Source organism: Ambystoma mexicanum, chromosome 5q (genome assembly GCF_040938575.1).
Source record: "Ambystoma mexicanum isolate Mex_15411 chromosome 5q, UKY_AmexF1_1, whole genome shotgun sequence".
Classification (NCBI taxonomy): domain Eukaryota; kingdom Metazoa; phylum Chordata; class Amphibia; order Caudata; family Ambystomatidae; genus Ambystoma; species Ambystoma mexicanum.
In genome coordinates this window covers 36,920,324-36,946,216 of record NC_090933.1, presented here as the reverse complement: position 1 = coordinate 36,946,216, position 25,893 = coordinate 36,920,324, and the positions used below count along the sequence as shown (strand labels likewise).

The following is a 25,893-nucleotide window of genomic DNA, read 5'->3' as shown; positions in this document are numbered from 1 at the left end:
GAATCATTAGTAATTTGTGACTCATTTAGTGATTAGTTATGCATCAGTCATTCTGATTAGTAGTGACATTAGACTATCCATATTATTTATCCATTTAGTTTGCTAGAGAATGAGGCCGGTTATATTTGTAGAGACATGTAGAGATAGACTGACTTATGTATTATGTATGTATTGTAGAGATATGTATGAGTGTGCACTTAGGAGTATGCGTTGAGTTTTGAGTATAGCGCTTGACACTGATAGTGTAATGTTTGCATTTTTTTATTTATTTTTCATTATAGAGAGCAAGTTTTTATCCTTTGCAATTTTGCTTGTTTTTACCATGCCACATTCAGAGAATTTGCATGTAGTAATGATTATATAAACCCCAAAAATGCAAACATTACATTCTATCGGTGTCAAGCTAAAACTCAAATCTCAAATGCATAGCTGCAAGCGTGTCAGAATTCAGAATGGCATATTCAAGTTTCTAATGCAATCTCTAATGTCAAATCCTAATGTAGCAATTCAAGCAAAAGTCAAGTCAAAAGTGTATAAAGCCAACTATGTCTCTACAAGCAGATTGAATTGTAAACGAAAATAAAGCGTAGAATCAATGCATGTGCACTGTGGACATCAGGATGTATTCCATTTATGTGTGTCAGTAACTTGTTCTTCTCCAGCATGGGGTCTGGCATGGATTCACATGGTCATGAATCTTCCCCGTCGTCAGGCTGGGAATCCTAGGTAAAGAAAAAAAATTTCAGTTTCTGAACTGTCTTTCTACTAGTAACCAATCACTGGTCTCTGGGTCATACTGCCCCAGCCAATGACTGCCCTCTACACATGTCCCTCCTCTGGCAGCCATCTTCAGATTTTTAACGCATGTTCAAGTGTTGGGAGTCCTCATGCTATAGCTCTCGAGCTTTTACTGCGTTTTGCGATTTTTCAGAGTTTAATCTCATTTTTTCGGTCAAGCTCCACCGTTTCTACTTCCGGTCAACGGAGACCCATTTCAGAACTTTCTATGCCCCTCAAGGGCGAGGTTTTCGTGGAGTTACGCTTCTTGGAGGATTCCAGAAGACCTTGAGGCCTACCCCATGGACATGGCCCAGGACAAAGGAAGTTTGACGCCCGGAACAAAGCTGTTCAGTTCTCCAGCATGGGGTCTGGCATGGATTCACATGCTCATGAATATTCCCTGTCGTCAGGCTGGGAATCCTCGGTAAAGAAAAAACCAGTATCCGTTTCGTTTCTGATCTGTCTTTCGTAGTAATAACCAATCACTGGTCTCTGCGTCATACTGACCACAGCCAATGACTGCCCTCTACCTAAGCACCGCCTCTGGCAGCCATCTTCAGATTTTTACCGCACGTTCATGTGTTGGGATCCTCGTGCTATTGCTCTCGAGCGTTAGTGCTATTTTTTCACGTTTTTCTCAAAAACTTCGTTTTTTTTTCGGTCAAAAGAGCCTCAACCTCCAACGACTCTCCATCCGATTAACGGGGACCCGTGTTGGATTCGTCTGCGCCCCTCAAGGGTGAAGATTTCGTCGAGCTACGTTTTGGAGGACTCCAGAAGCTTCTCAGGCCCGGACATGGCCCAGGAGAAGGGAAGCTCGACGCCCGAAAAGCTGTTCAGGGTCTGCCCTGGATGCCAGCTGCAGAACGTCTTTAAGGAGGACGAACACTCCTTTTGTCTCTACTGCTTACATGAGGACAAGACGCACGTGGAGAAGGACTGTGCGTTTTGCGGCAATATGTCGGAGCGGACCATGAAGGACCGCCACCAACGCCTCGCCAACTGACTGGAAGGGAAGAGCCCGTCAGGCGAGAAGAAGAGGAAGAAATCCGAGCGGTCTTCTAAGACCTTTGAGGACGCCCCGGGGGTCCAACACAAGGCCAAGCACCGCGAGTCCGCTGGCACCGGGAGCGCCGAACGGTCGGGCTCTACGGGCGCCAGGCAGGGCGCACCCTCCCCGGCACCTTCAGCCACGAGCCAACGCTCTGGGTCAGGTAAGAGGAAGGGCGAGCACCCGGCGAAGCTCCTGGAGAGGCCCGGTCGAGCTCGAAGGCCCCATCGGAGGGGGAGCGAGGCAGTGTCCCCCCCCCCCCCCGCCCTCAAGGATAAGGCGGTGAGCGCACCTAAGGTGGTGAAGGCCTTAATCCATCCGGCCAAGCCCTCTATCGATACTGTCGCGGCGGCCCTGGCTCAGCCTGCGGAGGCTACACCAGTGGTGGCGACCTCGGGGCTCAGAGTCTCCCTGCCACCTCGGAGGGAGTCCTCTTTTGTGCCCATCGATAGGACCCCCGTGAAATCCCTGGCGGGGAAGAAAAAGGGGGGGCAGGGCGTCGTGGTAGATTCGGCCTCAGAGGAAGAGCTGATCGAGGTCTTAAGCCACGGCCTTGGCGTGGATGAAGACCGGCCCGTCGGGATGGATCCCGACGCAGGTGACGACGACAGCGTCGAGGGTGACGACGGGGCCCCTGATTGCCCGTTGGATTCCCCTCTGCCAGCGCCGCAAGACAACTCGGCGGCCATTTTGTTGGCTATACAGTCCTTATGCTCAGAGATAAGGACGAGACTACCGTTGCCGACGGAGGAACCTCTCCCGTCGGGGGATCCTGAACCGGGACCTTCAGGTGTTCCCCCGCCCAAGAAGAGAAGGATTCACCCTCCACCTCCTTTTCAGCCGTCGCGACCCGTCCAGCCCTCCTCCCCGTCCACCCGAGGGGATGATACGGGGACTGACACGGCAGCGACGGGTACGGACGACGAGGATCTCCCGTCGTCACCTCCCACCAGGGCTTCTCCGCCCGACGAGATTGGATCGTTCCACTCCATGATCGACAGGGCAGCATCCGAGCTTTTCCAGCTCTGCCCTGAGGAGAAGAAAAAGGAAGGATTCCTTTATCAACGGCGCGAGGCCAAGAGGAAGACGGTCCTCGCGGTGCCTCTACTGGACGACATTTGGGATGAGGGCCTCGCCCTCCTCAAGAACCCTTCCACGACGCCAGCTAGAAGAGACCGGTACGAGAAGAAGTACCGGGTCCCGGACGCGGCCCCCCTGTGCCTCCGGGTGCAGCCTACCCCGGACTCCGTCGTCTCCGCGGCGGCCAGGAAGAAAGCGGGGGGGGGGGGGTGCGGCCTCCACATCGACTTCCCCACCGGACGGCGAGGGAAAGAAATTGGACGCGATGGGACGCAGGGTCATCTCGTCGACGACGATTAAAGCGGCCAACGCCTTGGCTATCGTGGCCCGCTACGACAGGGAGCTATGGTACAGACTGGCTCCCCTGCTGGACTTCCTACTGGACGACAAGAGGGCGGATGCCCTGGAGATCCTACAGGAAGGTGAGGTGGCGTCGGACCACGCCATCACTATTGCGACGGACATCGCCGACACTGGGTTTCGCCAGTTGGGCAACGGCGTGTGCCTTAGGCGGCGTGGATGGCTCAAGGCTACGGACTTTCGTCAAGACGTACAGACCAGAGTCCTGGACATGCCGTTCAATGGGAACAACCTGTTTGGGAAAACAGTGGACGATTCCCTCCAGGCCATTAAAGCGGACACTGAGACGGCCCGGGCCCTTGGGGTTCTGCAACGACGGACGCCCTTTCGGAGCAGCGGAGGCAAGGGCGCCTCCAAAGGTTCCGGCGGCGGTTTCTCCACCTACCGTCAAGCGGCCCGCTCGTCGTCTCAGGAGGCCTACAGAGGACGAGGCAAGTCTGGCGGACCCCGCCGTCGGCGCCAAGGAGGTCAAGGCGGCAAAGCCTCGTCGAAACAGGATTGAACCGGCCGTGGGGTCGGGCCCCCACCGAAGCATCCCGGTGGGAGGCCGGCTGGCGGGCTTCGTCAGCGTGTGGGAGTCCATCTCCACCGACCGTTGGGTGCTGGACGCCTTAGCCCGGGGCCACGCGCTCGAGTTTCAAAGAAGGTGCCCGCGCGTCCCCCCCGTGGCCAGGAAAGAGCTTCACATCCCTCAGCTTCTCCTGGAGGTAAAGGCGTTGCTCAGGAAGGGCGCCATCGAACTCGTCCCAAAGAGCCTTCGGGGCTCCGGAGTTTACTCGAGATACTTCCTCGTGAAGAAGAAGACGGGAGGATGGCGCCCCATCCTAGACCTGCGACGTCTGAACAAGTTCATCAAGGCGCACAAGTTCCGGATGGTCACCCTCCAGCACGTCCCGGGTCAGCTGGAGGAAGGAGATTTCCTGTCGTCGTTGGATTTGGAGGATGCCTACTTCCATATTCCCATCCTAAGGGGGCACCGAAAATTCCTCAGGTTTGTGGTCCAAGGGCGTCACTACCAGTTCAAAGCCCTCCCCTTCGGACTACGGTCGGCACCCAGGGTATTTACCAAGTGCCTTGCACCGGTGGCGGCGCAGCTGCGCCGCGAGGGGATCCACGTCTACCCCTACCTGGACGACTGGCTCATCCGAGCCAAGACGAGGGAGCTCGCCATGGAGCACACGGCAAGGACCGTCCAACTTCTCACGGACCTGGGATTCTCCGTGAATTACGCCAAGTCCCACCTGGTACCCGCGCAAAACGCACTGTTTCTGGGAGCGAAGCTCGACATAGTGTCCCTTCTGGCCTCCCCGTCGGAGGAAAGGACCAGGTCCATCCTGGGCAAGGTACAGCGGATGTTGGTTTCCGACGCGGCCAAGGTGAGGTCCATCAAGTCCCTCCTCGGAATGATGTCTTCTTGCATCTACCTCATTCCCATGTGCAGGCTCCGGATGCGCCCGTTGCAGGAGTTCCTGGACGCGCGCTGGAACCAAACGACGGGCGGCTTCGAGGAGAGGATCACACTCGACGAGAGTTTCCGCCGAGCGGTCAGGTGGTGGGGCACCCGCGCGCATCTGACGGCGGGCATGAACTTCCAGACCCCAGACCACCAGGAGACAGTGACCACGGATGCCTCCCTGGAAGGGTGGGGAGCGCACACCGAAAATCTGCACGCGAGAGGCCTCTGGCTCCCGACGGAGAAGTCCCTCCATATCAACGTCCTGGAGCTCCGTGCAGTGTTCTGGGCCCTCAGGTCTTTCCTTCCGTCCCTCAAGGGCAAGGTGGTGAGGATCTTCACCGACAACACCACCACCATGTTTTACATCAGGAAACAGGGCGGAACCAGGTCCCCAGCACTGTCCAAGGAGGCGCAGGACCTGTGGCATTGGGCCGTCGCCCAAAGGATGTTTCTGGTGCCGTTTCATCTGGCAGGGATAAAAAACACCATCGCCGACTCACTCAGCAGGGAGCTGCGCTCGTGCCACGAGTGGGAACTACGGCAGGATCTAGTGGATCGCCTCTTCCGACGGTGGGGCACACCCCAGATCGACCTGTTCGCGACGGCGACGAACTCCAAGTGCCGGAGGTTTGCCAGCAGGTTTCCCCAGGCGAGGAGCATGGGCGATGCTTTCTCGTTCCCCTGGGAGGGCCTGTTCCTCTACGCGTTCCCTCCTTTGCCACTGCTAATCCGGCTCATCAACCAGCTCAAGAGGTCACAGTGCAGGATGATCCTCGTCGCACCTGCGTGGCCGAGGCAGATATGGTTCCCGGACCTTCTGGACTTATCAGCGTCCCCGCCAATCAGGCTGCCGGTGGACGCGGATCTACTCTCCAGGGAAGGAGGCGCCATCCTCCACCACGACCCGAAATCGCTGAACTTGCAGGCCTGGCTCCTGCAGTGCTAGAGTTTGGAGGATACGACATACCGGCCAACTGCAGAGAGGTTCTTGCAAAGGCCAGGGCGTCCTCGACTCTTAAATGCTACGGGCACAAATGGAAGAGGTTCTCTGTCTGGTGCCACGCACAGAAGATTAACCCTCTACGGATTACGGCCCCCCAGGTACTGCCGTACCTGCTGACGCTGGCCAAAGCTGGACTGGCACACGCGTCCATCAAGATTCATCTTGCTGCGATCTCCCGATACACCAGGACCACGGGCCGGATGTCCTTGTGGTCTCATCGTCTGGTGAAAGAGTTCATGAAGGGACTGTTCAGATCGTTCCCGCCGGTGAAGGCTCCGGCCCCGGCGTGGGAGCTCAACGTGGTGCTGACCAAGCTCATGGGACCTCCGTTCGAGCCTCTGCACTCGGCCCCGTTGAAGTTTCTGTCGTGGAAAACAGCGTTTCTTGTGGCCATCACCTCCGCACGACGGGTGGGAGAGATCCAGGCCCTTTCCTGCAAGGCCCCGTACTTGACTTTTCACGACACGAGGGTAGTGCTCAGTACGCACCCCTCCTTCATGCCCAAGGTACCGTCGGACTTCCATCTCAACGAACCCTTGGTGTTGCCTGTGTTCTTCCCGTCGCCTTAGTCGCCGGCTGAGAGGACTTTGCACTCGCTGGATGTGGCTAGAGCGCTGAAGTTCTACGTGGACCGCACGAAGTGTTTTCGGAAGATGTCACAACTCTTTGTGAATTTTGGACCTATCAATCAGGGGAAGGCTCTCTCGAAGGCTTCCATTTCCAGATGGCTCTCCGGCTGTATCATGTACTGTCATCGGTTGGCAAACCGACCGCTGCCTGGCCGTCCGAGAGCCCATTCCACCAGAGCGATCGCAGCTACCACTGCGTTCCTTTCTGGTGTGCCCCTGCTGGACATATGCAGGGCTGCTACGTGGAGGTCGACGCACACCTTCACGGAATTCTACTGCGTCGATCGGGATTCCAGGGAGGAGTCCAGGGTCGGCCAAGCAGTGCTGCGCAACCTGTTCGCCTGAGGTGATCCTGGTGAGGAGGTAAGATGCTTAATGTTGAGTTTGATGTAATGCTTAACGTTGAGCCTTTGCCACCTCCCGTGGTTGTGCATGTGTGTACTGCTATGTATTCTTTATTCATGAGCATGTGAATCCATGCCAGACCCCATGCTGGAGAAGGAACAAGTTACTTACCTGTAACTGTTGTTCTCCAGCATGGGTCTGGCATGGATTCACATGCGAACCCTCCCGCCTACCCCTCTTCGGCTCTTCACTTGGTCATACTGCCACTTCACGTGCTTCCAAATCTGAAGATGGCTGCCAGAGGCGGTGCTTAGGTAGAGGGCAGTCATTGGCTGTGGTCAGTATGACGCAGAGACCAGTGATTGGTTATTACTACGAAAGACAGATCAGAAACGAAACTGATACTGGTTTTTTCTTTACTGAGGATTCCCAGCCTGACGACGGGGAATATTCATGAGCATGTGAATCCATGCCAGACCCATGCTGGAGAACAACAGTTACAGGTAAGTAACTTGTTCCTTACTGCCCTGGATGCTGTTAGGGAGAATTCTGTTTAGGCTGAATTTCCTAACCTAGTGAGTCCCCCAGCAGCTTTGCTGGATTTTTGGGGTTTATTTTTTTCTCCTGCCAAGAGTGAGTCTCTTTTACCCTCACTCTTGGACATGATTTGAGTGTGCTTCTTTGAATCTAGATGTGTTTAATGGGCTATGGGGTCTCTTACTCCATAGGGTTTCATGTGTTTTGGTGATGTGTGTTACACAGCACCCTCCGTGCAGTAACACAGGGGTGTCCTAGTGACCCCCCAGTATAGACTCCATACCCTGGGACTGACTACTCTCTCCCAGGGCATGTTAAGTCACCATTGACTTTACTAGTCTTAAATTCTGAACAGAACCAGTACAAACCATCATATTGTGGATGTGCTGGCTGGGGCAATTCGATTGCCCCAGGGTCTGTTAGTCGAGGGGGCACGTCTCGTCCCCCCTGATCGAGTTTTGGCTGGTGGCAGTGGATACTACTTTTCATATTCAACCGCGGATAGTTTCCTATGGGATTTCCCATTGTTTTAGGCTACTATCTTTATTTCATTATTTACGGTAGCCTCGAACATACCGCCAGTTCATTTAATTAATATTAATTCTCTGGTTGGTATTTTTTCCCAAAACTTGATTCTAAAATGGCGTTTGTGTTCTCTTCTGTGACTCCAACCCAAGTCGAGCCCTTTGTTCCACTTTTTGGCGGGCTTCTCCACAGAAGCCTTCCAAAGTGGTGCCACTATGTCTGGGGTACTTAGGAGGGGGTGGAGGGGAATTTAGGCACCTTGGACTGAGTTGCCTAGGCAACTCAAGTCGCACGGCGTCCTGATTGGCCCAAGTGGTGAGCCGGCCGGCTCACCACTTAGCATGTTTGAGTGACAGCTAGGCTGAGTGAATGGGGGTTTGCTGCATAAAAGCAGGGCTTTGGGGACTGGAACTTCAGAAGTCGCCACAGGACCTAAGAATCCGACGAGGGAGAAGCTGAGCCGACCTGCCACGACACCAGGACCGGTGGAGCCCTGCTGGACCGTCTCACCACTTTTTCCCGACGACAGAGGAGATCTCCCGCCGGAGAGTCGTCTTCCTTTGACTGGTGGGGATAACCAGTTTCACTGTCTTTTCACTTTCCCGACGTATCTCGTGGCCCCCTTGCCCGTGCTAAGCACCCCGGCAACCGGGATACCACGTTTTAGCACGACTGCGAGACAAAGGTACCACCTTTAACCGGAAAACTCTGCGGCTGGTTTCTGCCCTGGTAGTGCAACGACCTTCATCTTTCCTCCAAGTCGAGATCTTCTCTTCCCCTGGACGACGACGCAACTTGCAACCACTACCAGGAACAACTGCCACCGCTGGAGGATCCTTCCCACTTAAGGTACCGTGTCCCACCTGGCTTCCCTTGCAACCGACTGTACGGGGTAGATTTAGCCCTCGGCTTTCGAACATGGGTTAGCCTGGGACACCCTGGCTAAACTTTTCTAAGCCTCTCAACTCTTTTCTGAACCCTCTGCAAGACTTTCTAAGCCTAGTGTAACTGTGTGATCTTGGGCGCATTTGTGCTCTGCTCTCTCTAAGAGTGGGCCCAGCCTCTGGACTTTGCCTCACCAGTGACTTTTTGCTCTCTGCCTTGCTAATGGTGTTCCGGAATCGTAGAGTGGTGTAACCCTTCATATTCTGTCTTTTCCCCTCCCTTTTTCACAAACTTATTAGAGTGCAATCTAGTCAAGCGCTCACCTCTGTATGAAAATAAGTGGTGTTTTACTGTGATTTTTCTAATAGGGAAAAAGGGGTATATATTTCCTAATAGTAATTGTGTTTAGAATATTTTACAATCAGAGTGCTGGAGTGTTTCAACTGTGTTTTAAATAAATAATGATATACTTTGATACCAAAGCTCTGGTCAGTGTTTGCTTGTATTATTGTGTCGGAGTGCCTATTGAGTATACTTTGCATACTGCCTAACTCTTCTTGAGGGAAGTCTGACTGCTCAGCCACAGCTACCAGGTAAATCTGGGTGGTACAGACTGCTACCAAGTGGGTTTTAGTGCCAACACCTGTAGACTTAAATCTTTTGCAGTGGTCCCTAAGGGAACTGCACAGGTTTCTGCCTAACAGATGCAGATTGCAGAATGTGTTCAAGGAGGACAAGCATTCTAGATGTCTCTACTGCCTTCACGAAGACAAAACGCATGTGGAGAAGGACTGTGCATTTCGCAAGAACTTGCGGACCATGAAGGATCGGCGGTTCCGCCTCACCAACTGGCTGGAAGGGAAGAGCCCAGCAGTAGGTGAGAAGAAAAGGTCAGAGCGGCCTTCTAAGTCCTTTGAGGGCGCCCCTGCGACGGGGGGGCCAACAGAAGGCTAAGCACTGCGAGTCCGCGGGCACCAGTGCACCGAACGGTCGGGCTCCTCGGCTGCAAGGCAGGGTGCACTTTCGCCGACACCATCATCCACGAGCCAACGCTCTGGCTCAGGGAAGAGCAAATCGGAGAACTTGGGTAAGCTTCTGGAGAAGCCCCGTCGATCCTAACGGAAACAGCAGAGGGGGAGCGAGGCGGTGACCCTGCCCCCAAGGTGAAGGCCTCAAGCGTACCTAAAGTCATGAAGGCCTTGAGTCACCCGGCTAAGGCCTATATCGAGGGAGTCGTGGCGGCCCTGGCGAAGCCTGTGGAGGCTCCCCTAGTGGAGGTGACCTCAGGGCTCAGAGTTTCCCTGCCACTTTAAAGGGAATCATCTTGTCAACCGATCGATAAGACCCCCGTGAGAAACCTGGTGTTAAAAGTGGTGGGGGGGGCAGTGGCCATCACGGACATGGATACAGTCTCTGAAGAGGAGCTGGCTGGAGTCGTGAAGATCATCAACAAGAAGTTCAAGGCGGTCCGGTCCCACGGGAGGGATCCCGACGAGTCGGACGAAGAGAGCGACAGCGGTGCAGACGAGGTTCCCATGAAGGCAGAGGATTCCACTCCCCAACCGTCGCGCCCGTCGCACCCAGTACCCGAGCCACGGGACAACTCTGGAGCCATCTTAATGGCAATCCAGGCCTTATGTAGGGAGATAAGGACGAGGTTGCCCTTGCCCCCAACGGACGATCCAACGGAGCCTGGCCCATCGGGGAGCCCTCCAAGCAAGCAGAGGAGAGTTCATCCTTCCCGCCCTTCTAGCCTTCGCGGCCCTCACAGCCTTCATCTCCTTCCCCCTGATCCTAGGGAGGACACGGGTACAGAGACGGCCACAACGGTGAAGGATGACCACGGTGGTGACTGGATGGGCCTTCCATCACAACCCCCTCGGGCCTCCCCGCCCGATGAAATTGGCTCCTTTCACGCCATGATTGCCAGGGCATCCAAGATCTTCGAGCTTTGCCCCGAAGAACAGAAGAAGGAAGGTTTCCTCTATCAACGCCGTGAGGCCAAAAGGAAGACGGTCCTCTTGGTCCCGTTACTTGACATCTGGGAAGAGGGACTGTTGCTCCTGAAGAACCCGTCCACAAACCCTGTCAAGAGAGACCGGTACGAGAAGTAGTACCGGGTTCCGGATTCCGCCACTTTGTGCCTTAGGGCGCAGCCGACCCCGGATTCCGTCGTCTCGTCAGCGTCCAAGAAGGCGGCGGGGGCTACAGCATTGACTTCAACCTCCTCCGCCCTCCCACCACTCTGGACGGTGAGGGAAAGAAACTGAACACCATGGGGTGACGGGTCTTCTCGTCAGCGGCGTTAACGATTAAAGCGGCCAACGCCCTAGCGATTGTGGCCTGCTACGACAGGGAGCTTTGGTTTAAAATGGCTCCTCTGCTGGATTTCCTACCAGACAAGAGGGCGGAGGCCCTGGAGATCCTGCAGGAAGGCGAGGTGGCGTCTGACCACGCCGTAACAGTGGCCACAGACATTGCTGACACCGGTTTCCATCAGTTGGGGAACGGTGTTTGTCTTCGACAGCGTGGTTGGCTCAAGGCGACTGATTTCCGCCAGGACCTGCAAACCAGATTTTTGGACATGCCCTTCGATGGGAATAACCTGTTTGGCAAGACAGTGGACGAATCACTGCAGGCCATCAAGGCCGAGACGTCCCGGGACTTGGGGGTTTTGCAGCAACGACGGCCGCAAAATTCTTCCACAAGGACAAAATAAAAAAAATTGAGTAAGCCAAAAAATGGTTTTAATGGAAGGTAGAATTTCCTTGGAAGTCCCTCTGGCCACTAAAAATAAACTGGCGATCCAAAAAACTGAGAACAAAAGCAAAAATTGAGGGGCCCTAGAAAGTGGGCTTTTGGGGATTTCTGTCTCGACAGGAACCAAATCTGGCGCACTCCCATCTCCATACCCGCTATGCTTGTGAGGAAAGCAAGCCAGCTTATTCTGGTTGCATAGCTAGTTGAACTGAACATTTTCTGGGATGTGGTCACGCTATATTCCGTAAAGAATGCTTCATTTGTTCTAGTGTGTCCTTTCATTAGACATAACTTTCTCCAGCATGGGGGTCTGGCATGGATTCACATGCTCATGAATATTCCCCGTCAGGCTGGGAATCCTCCGTAAAGAAAAAATCAGTATCAGTTTCGTTTCTGATCTGTCTTTCTTAGTAGTAACCAATCACTGATTTCTGGGTCATACTGCTCCCAGCCAATGACTGCCCTCTCCCTACGCCCCGCCTCTGGCAGCCATCCTCAGATTTTTACTGCACGCTCAAGTGTTGGGAGTCCTTGTGCTTTAGCTCTCGAGTTTTTGCTGCGTTTTCGCGCTTTTTCAGGAGATTTTCTGTTTTTTTTTTCCGGTTTAATCGAGCCTCAAGCTCCACCGTTTCTACTACCGATAACGGGGGCCCGTTTCGGAATTCTTCTACACCCCTCAAGGGAATTTACGCTTCTTGGAGGATTCCGGAAGATCTGCGGCCTACCTCAACAGACATGGCCTAGGACAAGGGAAGCTCGACACCCGGATCCAAGCTTTTCAGGTGCTGCCCTGGATGCGGATTACAAAACGTTTTCAAGGAGGACAAGCATTCGCAATGACTCTGCTGCCTTCATGAGGACAAGACGCACGTGGGGGAGGACTGTGCGTTCTGCAAGAACCTTTCAGAACGGACCAAACAAGATTGTCGTTACCGCCTCGCCACCTGGCTGGAGAAGGGCACAGCAGGTGAGAAGGCAAGGAACAAGTCTGAGCGGGCTTCTAAGTCCTGTGAGGGTGCCCGGCGACGGGGGCCCAACAGAAGGCCAAGTACCGCGAGTCCGTTGGCACTGGGAGCGCCGAAAGGTTGGGCTCTTCGGCTGCCAGGCAGGGCGTGACTTCCCCGGCATGTTCAACCACGAGCCAGCGCTCTGGTTCGGGGAAGAGGAAGTCCGAGAACCCGGGTAAGCTGCTGGAGCGGCCCCGGTCGATCTCGAAGGGGGAGCGAGGCGCGGACCCTCCCCCCCAAGGCGAAGGCCCAGGACGCACCTAAGGTGGTGAGGGCTTTGATCCATCCGGCAAAGGCCTCTATCGAAGTGGTTGCTGCGATCCTGGCGAAGCCGGCTCAGACTACGCCAGTGGAAACGGCCTCTGGGCCCAGAGTATCCCTACCAACGCGGAGAGAAAACCTCTTTCCAGCCCATCGTTAAGACCCCCGTGAAGTCCCCAGGTGGGAAAAGCAGCGGGGAGGGGGGGGCCATTACAGACTCGGAATCAACCTCTGAGGAGGATCTGGTGGAAACCGAGAAGAGCCTCAACGAGAGGTTCATGAAGGTTCGATCCAAGGGGACGGTCCCCGCTGACGTGATCGCAGATAGCGACTATGGCGATGAAGAGGGCCCAGTGGAGCGGCCATCCCGTCCGTCGCAGCCATTACCCGAGCCCCAGGATAGCTCGGCGGCCATTTTGTTGGCGATCCAATCCTTAGGTACCAAGATAAGGACGAGATTACCACGGACCCCGACGGAGGATCCAGAACCAGGCCCGTCGGGAAACCCTCCGAACAAGCGGAGGAGAGTCCACCCCTCTTTGCCCTTCGAGGCCCGTGGACCCCTCAACCCCCTCGCCGGACCCTAGAGAGTATACGGCGACAGATACAGCGACGGGGACGGACGACGACGACGGCGATGACACTACAGACATCCCGTCATCACCCCTCCCCCTCGGGCTCCAGCCGACGAAATTGGCTCCTTTCACGCCATAACTAGGGCATCCAAGCTCTTCCAGCTTTGCCCTGAAGAACAAAAAAAGGAAGGGTTTCTTTACCATCGACGAGAGGCCAAGAGGAAGACTGACTTTGCGGTGCCTTTGCTTGACGACATCTGGGACGAGGGGCTTGCTATCCTCAGGAACCCTTACACGGCACCCGCCAAGAGGGACAGGTACGAGAAGAAGTACCGAGTCCCTGATGCCGCCCCCTTGTGCCTCCAGGGCCCAGCCCACGCCGGACTCAGTCGTCTCGGCAGTGGCCAAGAAGAAAGCCGCGTGTGCGGCGGCTTCAACTTCCACTTTCCCGCCGGACAGCGAGGGCAAGAAGTTGGACTCCATGGGACGACGAGTCATCTCGTCGGCGGCGCCGACGATTAAGGCGGCCAATGCCTTAGCCATCGGGGCCCGCTACGACAGGGAGCTCTGGTTCAAGATAGCTCCCCTGCTACACTCCCTACCTGACGAAAAGAGGGCGGAGGCCCTACAAATTATTTCCTCTCGTACTTCTGCCTTCCCTCAACCCTGATGGAGCCCCTTTCCCTCTGCCTCCCAGCACCGGACACCATCGCGCTGGACTCCCCATCGAATCGCGCACTGCTGGGGGTAAGGATTGACTTTAATGCATGGGCAAAAATGCCTCTAAATTGCACCGGATCATTGTGCTTGCCTCCTCTGGGGCTGGCGTGCCCTGCATGGTGCGATTAGCGTGAAACCCACTTGGGTACATTTCGAATTGCTTTGTGTGGTTATGCTGCCTCCATGCTTTGAGGCCCTCAAAGATGGCCGTCGTTTTTCTTGCCTGCCTGCATTCTGTTGTCCTGTTGTGGGCCAGCCCCTGCCCCCCTCCCATTGGCTGCCATGGCCCCTTTAGCCAGTGGCTGAAGCCGGGAGCCAGCCACATCACCTAAGGCCCACAACGAAGGCCCTGTCTACCGCTGTCCACCGCGGTATGCTGTACCGCCGGGCCCTCTGTGTGTCTGCGTGCCCCCCTCCCTCTCCGTGAGTGTCTGTGCGCCCCCCTGCCCCTCCGTGAGTGTCTGTGCGCCCCCCTGCCCCTCCGTGAGTGTCTGTGCGCCCCCCTGCCCCTCCGTGAGTGTCTGTGCGCCCCCCTGCCCCTCCGTGAGTGTCTGTGTGCCCCCCTGCCCCTCCGTGAGTGTCTGTGTGCCCCCCTGCCCCTCCGTGAGTGTCTGTGCGCCCCCCTGCCCCTCCGTGAGTGTCTGTGCGCCCCCCTGCCCCTCCGTGAGTGTCTGTGCGCCCCCCTGCCCCTCCGTGAGTGTCTGTGCGCCCCCCTGCCCCTCCGTGAGTGTCTGTGCGCCCCCCTGCCCCTCCGTGAGTGTCTGTGCGCCCCCCTGCCCCTCCGTTAGTGTCTGTGTGCCCCCCTGCCCCTCCGTGAGTGTCTGTGTGCCCCCCTGCCCCTCCGTGAGTGTCTGTGTGCCCCCCTGCCCCTCCGTGAGTGTCTGTGTGCCCCCCTGCCCCTCCGTGAGTGTCTGTGTGCCCCCCTGCCCCTCCGTGAGTGTCTGTGTGCCCCCCTGCCCCTCCGTGAGTGTCTGTGTGCCCCCCTGCCCCTCCGTGAGTGTCTGTGTGCCCCCCTGCCCCTCCGTGAGTGTCTGTGTGCCCCCCTGCCCCTCCGTGAGTGTCTGTGCGCCCCCCTGCCCCTCCGTGAGTGTCTGTGCGCCCCCCTGCCCCTCCGTGAGTGTCTGTGCGCCCCCTGCCCCTCCGTGAGTGTGTGCGCCCCCTGCCCCTCTGTGAGTGTCTGTGCGCCCCCTGCCCCTCCGTGAGTGTCTGTGCGCCCCCTGCCCCTCCGTGAGTGTCTGTGCGCCCCCTGCCCCTCAGTGAGTCTCTGCGCCCTCACCCTGCTTGCTCCCCCCCTCTTTTGCTCTGCGGTCCACCCCCCTTCCTGCCTCCTTCCCTTCCCCCTCCTCACTTCCATCCTCTTCTACTACCTTCCTACTCCCACCTTCTGTATTCTCCCTCCTCTCGGACTCCCCCCTCCTAGCACTTACTCCTATCATCTGTTCCGTGACTCTTGATAGCAGCTTGTCTGTCTCCCCTCCTCCCCCCTTGTTCTCTCCCCCCCTCCCCTGCTTTTCAAATTTGTCACCGACATTTTCGCTCAGTAGCGTGCCTTGTTCTCCTTCCACCTCCGTCCCCTTGCCCCCCCCTCCCTCCCCACCTCTTGTTACCACCTGCACTGCGTAAATTGTCGTCAGACATAGTAATGTTACTGCTTGCTTTGTTCTCCTGCCTATCCATTACCTCTTGCCTTACTTGTTGTATGCACTTGCACTATCAGAAATGTCGACATGCCTATTATGATAGTTATTTTTCACATTCTGTATTGTTTCAAGGACCTTTTGCTGAATGTGGCTGTATTTTCCTATGTCCCCTCCCTCCTTGAAGCGCTTTGAAACACATTGTGTATAGGCGCTATATAAATAAACTATCATATCATATATCGTATCAGGAAGGCGAGCTGGCATCGGATCACGCCATAACGGTGGCAACGGACATTGCCGATACCGGATTTCGCCACCTGGGCAACAGAGTTTGCCTCCGACGATGAGGATGGCTCAAGGCGACAGACTTTCGCCAGGATGTCCAGACCAGAGTATTGGATATGCCGTTTGACGGCAACAACCTTTTTGGTAAGACGGTGGACGAGTCGCTCCAGGCCATCAAGACCGACTCGGAGACGGCCCGGGCCCTAGGGGTACTTCAACAATGACCCTTTCGGAACTCCAGAGGCAGACAGAGTGCCTCCAAGGGATCCAGCGGTGGCTCTTCCACATACCGCCAGGCGTCCCGCTCCTCGTCCCAGGAGGCCTACAGAGGTCGCGGCAAGCAAGGGGGATCCCGCCGTCGGCAGCAAGGCCTCCAAGCAAGACTGACCCGGCCGTGTCGTCGGGCCCCCACCAAAGCACTCCGGTGGTAGGCCGGCTGACGAAGTTCGTCAGCGTGTGGGAGTCCATCTCCGACTGTTGGGTGCTGGACACCCTGGCCAACGGGCACTCGCTGGAATTCCAAAAGTGCCCTCGCATTCCTCCTATGGCCAGGAAGGATAATCGCGTCCCTCAACTGCTGTTGGAGGTAAGGGCGATGCTCAAGAAAGGGGCCATTGAGCTCATCCCCAGGAGGCTCCCGGGCTCCGGAGTGTACTCAAGGTACTTCCTCATCAGAAAGAAGACAGGCGGTTGGCGCCCCATCCTGGACCTGCGTCGATTAAACAAATACATCAAGGTGCAGAAATTTAGCATGGTCACCCTCCAGCGCGTGCTGGGACAGCTGGAGGAGGGCGACTTCCCATAGTCGTTGGACCTGGAGGATGCTTACTTCCACATCCCCATTTTAAAAATACACAAAGTTTCTCAGGTTCGTTGTTCAAAGACGCCACTACCAATTCAGAGCCCTACCTTTCCGATTTAAAGTCGGCATCCAGGATATTCACCAATTGCCTGCCACCAGTGGCGGCGCAGCTGCGCCTGCAGGGGATCCACGTCTACCCCTACCTGGACGACTGGCTAATCCGGTCGAGGACAAAAGAATTCGCTGTCGAACACACAGCGAGGACTGTCCGGCTGCTCACGGAACTGGGGTTCGCCATCAACTACCCCGAATCCCACCAGGTTCCGTCGCAGGTAGCACTGTTTCTGGGAGCGAAGCTCGATACAGTGGGGCAGCTGGCCTCCCTGTCAGAGGAGAGGACGAAGACCATTCTGGGCAAGGTGCGGCGCCTGCTAGCCACGGACGTGGCCAGGATGAGGCCCATCAAGTCCCTCCTAGGGATGATGTCCTCATGCATCTATTTTGTACCCCTATGCAGACTTCGGATGCGTCCGCTACAGGAGTTCCTCGACGCCTGCTGGCTTCAGGCGATGGGCTGCTTCAAAGACAGGATCCCTCTCGACGAGGAGTTCTGTCGGGCGATCCTATGGTGGGGTACCCGTGCTCACCTCTCTACAGGCACGGACTTTCAAACTCTGGCGTTTCAGGAGAGGGTGACGACGGATGCCTCTCTGGATGGTTGGGGGCCCACAGCGGAGATCTCCACGCAAGAGGCCTTTGGCTCCCGGAGGAGAGGTCTCTCCACATCAACATTCTGGAGCTCCGAGCAGTGTTCTGGGCGCTCAAGTCGTTCCTTCCGTCCCTCAAGGGCAAAGTGGTGAGGATCTTCACCGACAACACCACCACAATGTTGTACATATGTAAGCAGGGGGGCACCAGATCCCCAGCCCTATCCAGGGAGGCCCAGGCTCGGTGGCACTGGGCCGTCGCCCAGGGGATGTTTCTGGTCCCCTTCACTTGGCAGGAATAAAAAAACACCATCGCCGACTCACTCAGCAGGGAGCTGCGCTCGTGCCACGAGTGGGAACTACGTCAGGACCAGGTGGATCGGCTCTTGGGCGATGGGGCAAACCCTAGATCGACCTTTTCGCGACGGCGATGAACTCCAAGTGCCAGAGGTTCGCCAGTAGGTTCCCGCAGCCGAGGAGCATGGGCGATGCTTTTTCGTTCCGCTGGGACGGCCTGTTTCTTTACGCGTTCCCTCAGTTGCCGTTGCTGCCTCATCAACCAGCTCAAGAAGTCCAGGTGCAGAATGATCCTCGTCGCACCGGTGTGGCCGAGACAGAACTGGTTCCCGGACCTTCTGGACTTGTCAACGTCCCCACCAGTCAAGCTGACGGCAGACGCGGATCTTCTCTCCAGAGAAGGAGGCGCCATTCTCCATCACGACCCACAGTCGCTGCACTTGCAGGGCTGGCTCCTGCAGCACTAGAGTTTGGAGGGTACGATATCCCGGCTTACTGCAGAGAGGTTCTTCCAAAAGCCAGGGTGTCCTCACCTCTCAAGTGTTACGGTCATGAATGGAAGAGGTTCTCTGTCTGGTGCCGTGCACAGAAGATTAACCCTCTGCGTAGTACGGCCCCTCAAGTACTGCTGTACCTACTGTCGCTGGCCAAAGCTGGGCTGGCTCACGCCTCCATCAAAATACATCTGGCTGCCATCTCCCGATATACCAGGACTGCGGGAAGGGCGTCCTTGTGGTCTCATCGCCTGGTGAAGGAATTTATGAAAGGACTATTGCGATCGTTCCCGCCAGTGAAGGCTCCTGCCCTGGCGTGGGAGCTTAATGTGTTGCTGACCAGGCTCATGGGGGCCCCATTCGAGCCTATGCATTCGGCGCCTTTGAAGTTCCTGTCATGGAAGACAACGTTCCTCGTGGCCATCACCTCCACACGACGAGTGGGAGAGATCCAGGCCCTATTTTGCAAGCCTCCATACTTGACTTTCCACGACACGAGGGTGGTGCTGAGGACGCTCCCCTCCTTCATACCCAAGGTGCCGTCGGAATTCCACCTCAATGAGCCCTTGGTGTTACCAGTTTTGTTCCCGTCACCTTCGACGCCGGCCGAGAGGACTTCGCACTCGCTGGATGTAGCTAGAGCGCTGAAGTTCTACGTGGACCGCACAAAGAGTTTCCGGAAGACGTCACAACTGTTTGTGAACTTTGGGTCTGTGAATCAAGGGAAGGCTCTCTCGAAGACTTCCATCTCCAGATGGCTCTCTGGCTGCATCATGCACGGTCACCGGTTGGCAAACCGACCACTGCCCGGCCATCCGAGAGCCCATTCGACCAGAGCGATCGCTGCTACCACGGCGTTCCTGTCTGGTGTGCCCCTGCTGGACCTCTGCAGGGCTGCTACATGGAGGTCAACGCACACCTTCACAAGATTCTACTGCGTAGATCGGGACTCCAGGGAGGAGTCCAGGGTGGGCCAAGCAGTGCTGCGCAACCTGTTCGCCTAAGGTGAGCCTGGTGAGGAGGTAAGAAGCCTTTGCCACCTCCCGTGGTTGTGCATGTGTATACTGCTATGTATTCTTTTATTCATGAGCATGTGAATCCATGCCAGACCCCATGCTGGAGAAGGAACAAGTTACTTACCTGTAACTGTTGTTCTCCAGCATGGGTCTGGCATGGATTCACATGCGAACCCTCCCGCTACCCCTCTGCGGCTCTTCACTTTGTCATACTGCCACTTTGCGTGCTACCAAATCTGAGACTGGCTGCCAGAGGCGGGGCGTAGGGAGAGGGCAGTCATTGGCTGGGGGCAGTATGACCCAGAGATCAGTGATTGGTTACTACTAAGAAAGACAGACCAGAAACAAAACTGATACTGATTTTTTTCTTTACTGTGGATTCCCAGCCTGATGGGGAATATTCATGAGCATGTGAATCCATGCCAGACCCATGCTGGAGAACAACAGTTACAGGTAAGTAACTTGTTCCTTACCTTACTTGGGTGGGTGGTGTTGGGTATGATTTTCATAATTATGATAAATCCTCCTGACCTGTTTCAACCCCACAACTTTTTGCTTGGACTTGGTAACCATTTTACCTTGTCCCTAGGTGAAGGGAAACCTTTTTCCTCCCTCTCACCTAGACTTTTTCTCTTTTTGTTGGTGACCATTTTTATGTCTCCATAGTGTACGATTGAAATTGTAGCTTCCTATAACTTTTGGGCTTAGGCCGGTGTTGGGCAAGATTGCATGCAGTACCCTTTGAGTGCACTACAATAACCTTGACCTCGTAGCACTAAGAACCCAACCTTTGATACAAGTCTGAACTTAGGTTGGTATTGTGGTCGAGCATCCAGGTTTATCTCACGATGGGTCACAGTAGCAGTTATCCAAATAAACACTTATAGTCAAGGTTTCTTGATAAAAACAATTATTACTTTATTTCAGTCAGTTATATAAGCCTTCCTCAGAAAGGGAGCAAAACATGTAACACTTAAATATACTTCAAAACACACTGTTTCTCTGAATCAGATGACACCCATTGGGGATGGCACACAAACACTTCTTACACCCTCAGGTGACTTAAATAGCTAGGCCACTGTGGACATTGATTTATCACTGGTACATTTAGGTCAATACTGAGTTCGGTGAAAAAGACAGAATAGAGTAGAGTAGAGTGGAGGAATAAAACGGTTAACAAATAAGTAACACACATGTAAGTACTTTTCAGTAAACCTTCCAATGGCAAATGAGTTTAACCCTTTCCTAGGGAAAGGACAAGCACATGGTCAAAAGGTAAAGAGGAGTCTGTCAGGGAGCCAGGACAGCCAGTGCACAATGTCAAGGGGAGTTGAAGTTCTTCTTTGCAGGTAGGTAAAAAGTCTTGCACAATGTTTGTAGGAATGTTTGTAGAAAGAAGAACATTTGAAGGACCACAAGCTGGGAAGCTTGTGATGGGCAAAGCTTTAGCAACTCTGCAAGGCAACCAAGACAGGTGGTCTCAACTGAGAGCAAGTAAGGCTACACAACAAGAGGTAAGTTCTTAGACTTTACAGTACCACTGGTTAGAAGAAATGGTTCCAGCTGGCTTCAGTTCCTGTGCAGCTCTGCAGATCTTGTTGTTCCTGGGCCTCAGTCGTGGGGACAAGAGGGAGGACGTCTGGGGACTCCTGCTCTGCAATGGGACGGTTGGCGGCAGCAACGGGCACACTTCAATTCAGCGGTCCTTCGTGGTTTCAGTTCCTCGCGTCTCAACAAATAGAATCGCGGTTCCCAGCTACCACTATGGACTTTCCTCACATCTGAGGTCCAGCACTCTGTTGAGGTGGCTCAGACTTGGTCAGTCCTGCTTCCTGGGAGTCTAGAGGATCTCCCTGGAACTCGGGTCTGACTTTAAAGTGATGCACCGAATCTGGTGTTACTATCTCTGGCACTTCGGTTCCAGCAACAGCAGCATTGGAAGTACAGCTAGCCTTAAGAGGATTTCCAGTCGAGTTTACTTTGGAATTGATTGGTCCCACCAACTCATGGGGAGAAGTCGTCCTTGCAGGGCTTCGCTTGTCGAGGTGAATTCAGAGCTTCAGCACAGCAGCAGGGCTTCACCGGGCAAACCAACGGGCCAGAGAGTTGCATCAGGCGTCTCATGCAAGTTCTTTGGATTCCTTCGTCCAGTGATCAACTGTCTTCCAAGCCAGAAAGCTTTGCCTTTTATGCAGGTTTCTCATTTATTCTAGCCTAGCTGTCAATCACACAGCAGGGTGGCTGTCCCTGCCGGACAGCAAGCCGGCCAATCACCTTTGGGTGCATTCCTGTAACCAAGGGGATTAAGCACAGGGAGTGTCGGGCACCTTCCTCACTGCCTGTCCCTGCCAGTCACCCTGCAGCCAGAGGCGGGCTTCACTGGTGAATCCCGCCAAAGACCTAATGAACAAAGGGACCAAACCTGGTTTGGCGCGCAGAGTAAATCTCGAAGGGCCTTTCCAGCAAGAAATGGCAAAAAAAGACCAGGGCCATTTTGCCAAAATGGGCACTCATGGGTGCCTTAATACAGCTGCGAACGCTTTAAAAACACACAGCGGTAGTTAAAAGTAAGCCACTGCCACCAGCCTTTATTTGTAGAATGGGTAACATAAAAATGTTACATGAGAAACCATTCAAGGGGGATACTAAGTAACCCCTCCAGCACCCTATTGTAAAATAGTGAATGCTGTGTCTAGAAAGTTACACATGTAAGTAAAGTCAGTTTCACTTCACTGCTCTTGGAAACAGTTTATCCAAGAGAAGGTATTTAAACCTTGGGGAAATGTGAAAGACTTCCCTGTGCCATTGCACGGAAGGTGCTGTTTGCCACAATCTAAAAAGATTATGCCTATGGAGTTTGTCAGACTCTAAAACCAAAAGAAACAAACTGTTAAAATCGCAGAAAAATACATGAGCGAATGGGGAAAAACGTCTAACTCTCTCCAGGTTAAAAATTAAAAGCCTTATACTCAAGCAAAAGAGCTCGGGATCTCTAAGGTAGAGTGGAATTAGCACCTTTCTGCGAATGTTCCCTAACATCGACCCCTGGCACTCGGTTCCTGCAGCAGCAAATAAGTACAGCCATTCGAGGAGTATGGTCCATTGGAGTTTCTAGGGGTTAGTTAGTCCCGCTAACCCAAGGGAAGAAGTCCTTTCCGGAGCTTCTCTCATCAATCAGAAATAGGAGTTTCAGCACAGCAGCAGGGCTTCACCGGGTAAGTAAAACGTCCAGGAGAATGCACTAAGCTTTGTTCAGTTTCTTCGTAGTGGTCGACTTTGCCTCTAGTTCCAAAACCCTCGCCTTTTAAGTAGATTTCTTCCATTCATGCACAGCCTAGGCTGTCACTCAAACAGCAGGGTGGCTGTCCTAAAAGGACGGCCAGCCAATCAGGACTGATTGCATTCATGCATTCCTGCGGACAAAGGACAGGGGAGTTTCGGGAACCCCCCTCACTTCCTGCCCTTCCGGACACGCTGGAGTCAGAGGAGAGTCTCAGGACTGAAGCCCTCCGAAAAATAACAAAGGGCTCAAACCTGGTTTGGTGTGCAGAGTAAAAACCATGCAAGACCTCACAAACAGAAAATGGCAAAAAAAGACTGGGCCATTTTGACAATTGTCCACAATGGGTGCTATACTACAGCTGAGGATTTAGCCTGCTTTAGGAAAGCACAATTGATATTGATATTTTATTTCTATCGTGCTCATAGACAGGTGTTTCAGAGCGCGGCAAGGGAGGGGAACATGGGAGAACAAAACAACGATCTTACTAGGCCCAGTCACATTTAGAACGTGCAAGTGCATGGGGGAGGGAGGAGGGGGAAAAAGTGAGAAAGGGGGAGAAGTGGAAAGTGCGGCGCAAATGGCAAACAGAATAAATTAATAAAATCAACAAATGGTAGTGCAGCCAGAAAGTGGCGAGTGCTGAGTTTAAGGCAGCAGACAGGGTAGGTCAGATAAGTGCAGGAAGAAAAAAAGGGGGGGGACTGTATGGGTACAGATACAGACCCCAGTGCAAGGGGTGGCCTAGAGGCAGTGCGGGAGGGTTGTAGGAACCTGGGCCCGGAGGACAGAAGGTGGGCAGGTGCACGGTGCCAAGAGAACATATCAGCGGGGGCGAAGGCAGAGGCAAAGAGGAAAGTCTTGAGATGCTTCCGGAACCGGAGATGGTTCTCCAAGTTTTAGATTGGCAGGGAGGCTGTTCCAGAGGGAGGCCTTGGCCAAAGACAGATCTACCCCCCCCCCCCCCCCACTACTCGTTTCTTAAAAAAATGACACCCCGAGGGAGTTAAAGGAGCGAAGAGCTCGACAGGGGAGGTATTTGCGGAGGAATAGCTGAATGTATTTTGGGCCCAGGCCCCAGAAAGCCTTGTGGATAATGCAGAGGGTTTTGAATGTAATCCTTGCATCCACTGGTAGCCGATGGAGAGATTTCAGAGCTGCAGAGATGCGATCCCAGAGCTTGAGGCCAATGACACGTCTCGCAGTCCTGTTCTGGATTAGTGGCAGAGGGTGGAGAGTAGAGGCAGGTAGATTTAGAAAGGGGCTGTTAGAATAGTCCAACCTAGAAAGAACCAGAGCTTGGGAGACAATGAGCTTCTGGGGGAAGGAGAGGAAGGGCAAGTTACCTCTGAGGAGGTGCAATAGGAAGTTGAACTTTTTAGAGACATCAGAGATGTGGTTGGAGAAGGAAAGTGTAGAATCAAGGATGACTGTGGTTCTTAGCCTTGCAGGTGGGGGTAGGAGGAGGGCCATGGGAGACCGGCCAGACAGTGAGGGGAAAGGATGGAGAAGGTATGCCGATGAGGAGGATCTGTCTTGCTGGCATTCAAAGATCATTGTCAAAACACCAATCTTGGATGGCAGTAAGGCAATCGGAGATGAGAGGGAGAAGAGGTGGCAGAGGGCAGCCTGAAGATGAGTTAGACCCCTGGGGAACCCCACAGGTAGAGGGGGAGATAGATGATGGGAAGGACCCCAATATGACCTGGGAGGGTCGATCAGAGATGCAAGAGGCCAGCCAGGCTAGAGCCTGATCGGTGATACCCAGGTTATCACAGACGGTTGAGCAGGATGGTATGGTTGACCGTGTCAAAGGCAGAAGAGAGGACGAGTAGGATGAGGACAGAGGGAATGTTAGAATCAAGGTTGGAGAGCAGATCTTCACAAATGTTCAGGAGAGCAGTTTCCGTGCTTCTGGCAGCTCTGAAGCCAGACTGGTGGTCATGGAGACAGCCAACAGAATCGGAACGAAGCTTAAGCTGGGAGATGGCCAGCTTTTCCAGGAGTTTGCCCAGAAATGTAGTAATGAAAATTGGGCAATAGTTAGCTGGACAGGAAGGATCAGCTGTAGGTTTCTTAAGAGGATGCACAAGGGAGTGCTTCAGAGGGGAGGGGGAAAGCTCCTGTGGCAAAGGAGTGGTTGCAAAAATTGGCAAGGGGTGTAGCGAGGGTGTCAATGTGGTCCTTGATGGTTTTAGAGGAACAGGGATGAACCTGTTTTGACTAGTCTTTCATAGATCGGACTTGTCTAGCCACCTCACCAGGGGATAAAAGAGGAAAGGATGAGAAGGGAGGTGGCGGGGTGGCTGAGGTTGGGTCAGCACGCAAAGATGGAGAGGGAGGAGGGGAAAGGGAGGAGATGGTGCACAGGATGTCCTGGTTTGAGATAGTGAGTGGCATGGGCATTGTAAATAACCTGGGAGGCAAGAAGAGACATAGAGACTGCAGCACGGTTGGCCAGCTCCTTGCAGATTTTAAAGAGTTTGGCCGAGTTGTTAGATGCCGCAGAGACACAAGCTTCAATGTGCACTCTTCCTGAGGACAGAGAGCCTGTAGGAAAACTAAACCACTGCCATCAGCCATTTTTAATAGAGGAGGATAACATGAACAATGTTACATAGGTAGGCAGGATAAGGGGCTACTAAGTAACCCCCCAGCACTCCACATAAGAGGGTGTTTGCTGGACCTACAAAGAGAAAAGTCAAGTCAATTTCACTTTACTAGTCTTGTGAACGGTAGTTCACACAAGAAAAGTTATTTAAAAGGATTTGGTCAAAATGACCGAATCCAAATGACCTACAACACCAAATGACGAAAATAGATGCTACTAAATGTCCTACTGACTAAATGTTCGTAGGATATTTCGTAGTATCTATTGGTGGTGTAGGTCATTCTTCTTTTATTTTTGGTTCGGAACAGCTGCGCTCACTATACTATTAAACTATACAGTATAGTGAGTGGGGGTTGTGGGCAGCCAGTACCTTGTATGACTGAATGGGAAATGTACAACCAATTTAGCATTACTTGCATTTCTCATTCAGTCATTTCTAGCGCAAACCTTTCAGTCGCTGTAAAACAACCCCAAATCATCTAAATCCTATGAGAAATCTAAAGGATTTCTATGTGACACTGCACTGAAGGTGCTGTGTGCCACCCTACAAAAAGTAGATGTCTATGGAGTTTTTCAGACTTTAAAAACAAAGGAAACCAATTATCCAAATTGGGTCAAAACACAGTGAGAAAAAAGTCCAACTCACCCCAGGGTTAAAATGAAAAAGGCTTGAAGTCCAGCAAAAGAGCTGGGGGTCTCTGAGGTTGAAGGGGAATTAGCACAGAAATGAGAATTCTCCCTAACAGATAACAGATATCTATAACCTGGTTTTACTCCCAAAGAATAG

At 53.9% G+C, this 25,893-nt stretch overlaps 1 protein-coding gene across 2 annotated transcripts in view; it reads left to right on the top strand.

The window, feature by feature from the left end:
- LOC138497172 (uncharacterized) overlaps positions 1-25,893 on the top strand; it is a 1,228,614-nt gene that overhangs the window by 507,608 nt on the left and 695,113 nt on the right. The gene's annotated exons all lie outside the window — the stretch shown is intronic.